The sequence below is a fragment of the Carlito syrichta genome, unplaced genomic scaffold (assembly GCF_000164805.1).
Source record: "Carlito syrichta isolate Samal-C Ts95f unplaced genomic scaffold, Tarsius_syrichta-2.0.1 Scaffold305642, whole genome shotgun sequence".
Taxonomy (NCBI): domain Eukaryota; kingdom Metazoa; phylum Chordata; class Mammalia; order Primates; family Tarsiidae; genus Carlito; species Carlito syrichta.
Genome location: NW_007249738.1, coordinates 1509679 through 1513203, shown reverse-complemented (window position 1 = coordinate 1513203; position 3525 = coordinate 1509679). Strand labels below are relative to the sequence as shown.

Sequence of the window (3525 nt, the reverse complement as noted above, 5' to 3'; positions counted from 1 at the left end):
CAATCCACTCACCTCGGCCTCCCAAAGCGCGGGATTACAGGCTGAGCCCCCGAGCCCGGCAATAAATTTTTTTTTTGAGTTGGAGTCTCACTTCTTTGCACAGGTTGGAGTGCAGTGGCACTCACCCTCACGGCCACCCCAGTGTTGAATTTCTGGGCTCTAGCTATCCTTCCGCCTCAGCCTTCCGCATAGCTAGAAGGAACTACAGATATGTGCTACCACGCCCAGCTATTTTTTATTTTATTGTAGAGACCAGGTCTCACCAAGTATCCCGGGCTGGTCTCGAACCCACGGGCTCAGGCAATCCACTGGCCTCAGCCTCCCAAAGTGCTGGGATTACAGGCTGTGCCACCAAGCCCGGTCATAAAATAAATTTTTAATTAGAACAACATAAAGGTGCTAAGTAATTTGTCAAGTATATGTATAAGTTTGTCTATGATACATAGATGCCTCTGGAAGGTAGGGCAACTATCTGTCCAGGTTTGCCTGGGAGTGAGGGGATTCCCAGGATGTGGGACTTTCAGGGTCAAAGCTGGGCAAGTCCCGGGCAAGCCAGAATGAGCAGATCACCCTCCTGGAAAGACTTCTGAGAATCTGTTACTGGCGGTTCCCATTAGGAACAGAAACCGGGGGCCTGGCTCTTAAGTTTTGGGCCTGGAAGAAGACTTGTCGTTCTCTTCCCTCTGGAGCTGCCTAAATGATTATGCCAAGTTCACACATCACTTTTTTTTTACAGTCAGATCTTTATTTAAAAATCAGATCTGCCAAGTTAGCGCTTTCCACGAACTCGGGGAGCAGAAACCTTCACAGGCTTCACAATCTTTTGCTTGGGTGCTGCCTTTGTAGGTGTCTTAGCAGCAGCCATGGAGGTCTTTTTAGATGCTTGCTTAGCCTTTTTTGTCCCTTAACAGCCCTGATAGCTTGTTCCCTTTGAGCCTTTCTAACTTCAGGTTTCTGATTCCTCTTGGCCATTATGTCAGCAAGAGGTGCACCAGGAATTTGACAGCATGGTGGCTTCTTTTCTTTCGAATTTCTTCTGACTGTCCCTTTTTGTGTTTTCTTCTGTAGAGGACAGTCCAGTTTATGTGCCGAGGATTCCTCTTAGAAAAGAACACTGACTCGCATTTTGCGTTAAAAAACTGAAAAACCTTTCCGTCGGTCCTGGCATGGCGCCTTTCGTGTCCGGGATAGATCTTGTACCTGCTGAAACTGCACAGCTCGACCTTCATGGCTGTGGCTCTGGGGGAAGAGGAAAGATGGCTCACACATCACTTTTAGACTAAAAATTAAACAGTGACGCATTAGAAATAGTTAAGATGACTCAGACATGATCCAGCCCTCCAATCAGCCTATCCCTCAGCTTCAGACCACATAGGACATCTATCACTACACTCATCTCCCTCAGACATATCTGACTCCGCACGTACTGCTACATTTGTAAACCCGTGGGCAAGTAGTTTCATCTCGATCGAGTTATTCTTCAAGGTTGCCAAACTGTTGAGAATCTGGAGAAATTCCTACTTGCACCACTAGGGGGCATAAGAGGCTCTCAGACTCATCTGGACCCACCAGGACACCTCCCTGGTAGGCCTCCCAGGTTGCCTCCAGTTCCCTAAGTGATTACTGTCTCTACCCATTATGGCTTAAATATTCTTAGCCTGAAAATAAAAATAAAAAAGCCAGCCGGGCTCGGTGGCTCAGCCTGTAATCCCGCGCCTTGGGAGGCTGAGGTGAGTGGATTGCCTGAGCCCGCGGGTTCGAGACCCGCCTGGGCAGCAAGACCTCATCTCTACAATAAATAAAAAAATCAGCCGGGCGTGGTAGCGCGTGTCTGTAATTCCGGCTACTCGGAAGGCTGAGGGGAAGGATCGCCGGAGCCCAGCAGGTCGAGGCTGCGGTGGCCAGGAGCGGCCACGGCACTCCAGTCTGGGCCGACAGAGTGAGACTCCAACTCAAAAAAAATAAAAAAATAAAAAAATAAGAAAGCCAATCTCAGAGTTTTAACAGAGGAGACACTGCGTGTGCATATTCATTCAATCAGTAACTGTGCCAGCCACCCTGCTAGGTGCTGAGAATGTGGCAGTGAACGATTGGGACTTAAAGGGGAAAGACCAGGGCATGCCTCTAGAAAGCTGCATTTCAGGCCGGGCTCGGTGGCTCAGCCTATAATCCCAGCCTGGGAGGGAATCCCAGCCTGTGAGGCCGACCAGGCTGGTCTTGAACTCCTGGGCTCAGGCAATCCTCCTGTCCCAGGAGGGATTACAGGTGTGAACCCCCGAAGTGCTGGGATTACAGACGTGAGCTACCGTGCTCAGCCTGTCAAGTCTCTTTAAACTTGGTTAATCTGGAGCAGTTTCTCAGTCTGCCTCTGTCTTTGATGACCGAAATAGTTTGGCAGATCCTTTTTTTTTTGAGTTGGAGTCTCACTCCGTCACCCAGACTGGGGTGCAGTGGCCGCTCCCGGCCACCGCAGCCTCGACCTGCTGGGCTCCGGTGATCCTTCTGCCTTAGCCTTCCGAGTAGCCGGAATTATAGGCATACGGTACCACACCCGGCTGATTTTTTGATTTATTGTAGAGATGAGGTCTCGCTGCCCAGGTGGGTCTGGAACCCGCGGGCTCAGGCAATCCACTCACCTCGGCCTCCTGAAGGCACGGGATTACAGGCTGAGCCACCAAGCCCAGCTGAATTAGCTCTTTTCAGTCTCTGCATCATCTGCAGAGATTCAGACTCCCAGAGAAGCATCTGATTGGTTCAGCTTCAGCCATCTGTCCACTCACTGGGGAAAGCTTCTTGACAGAAACTACAGGCTGTAGCCCATGGAGGCAGGGCGGCTTCCCAAGGCAAAATCCTGATGCCTTTTTCAGAGTGGGTGGTGGTGGGGTCTATAAGCAATCTACGTCCACTGCTGGTGGAACAGGCTTGAGGGCTCTACTAAAGCCCCATGCCCTCAGCTCCTTCTGAGGAAAGTGGAGCCCCAGCCTCACGGCCCGTGGTCAAATGCCCAGCCACCATCCTGGCCCACCTGGGTGGTCGCAGTGGCATCCTCACTGATCTCTCTTCTTCCATCCTTGTCCTTCTACAAGCCCTCCCTGGCTTGGGGCCTGCTTCCCCCTGGTGCCATCTCCTGTCTGACCACCACACTCTTGCCAGACCCACGCTCTTTCTCTTCTGAGAGCACACCAAGGTCATTGCTGTCTCAGGACCTTTGCATCTACTACTACTCCCGTTCCCTGGCACGCCTCTTCCTAGTTATCTGCATAGTTAATTTTTTTTTTTTTTGACTGGCCATGGGAGCACAGGCCTGTAATCCCGGAACTTTGGGATACTGAGGTGGGAGGCTTGCTTGAGATCAGGAGTTTGAGACCAGTCCGAGCAATATAGGGGGGAACTTGTCTCTACAAAAAAAAAGAAAATTAAAAAAATTTAGCCAGGCATAGTGCCACACATCTGTAGTCCAGTTTCTTGGGAACCTGAGGAGGGAGAATTGGTTGATCCCAGCAGTTCTTTTTTTTTTTTTTTTTT

General features: G+C 50.4%; 1 pseudogene; it reads right to left on the bottom strand.

Annotated features, from left to right (window-relative positions):
• Nucleotides 1-737: 737 nt before the first annotated feature.
• On the bottom strand, nt 738-1229 carry LOC103264300 (annotated as a pseudogene).
• Between the last annotated feature and the right edge of the window lie 2296 nt (nt 1230-3525).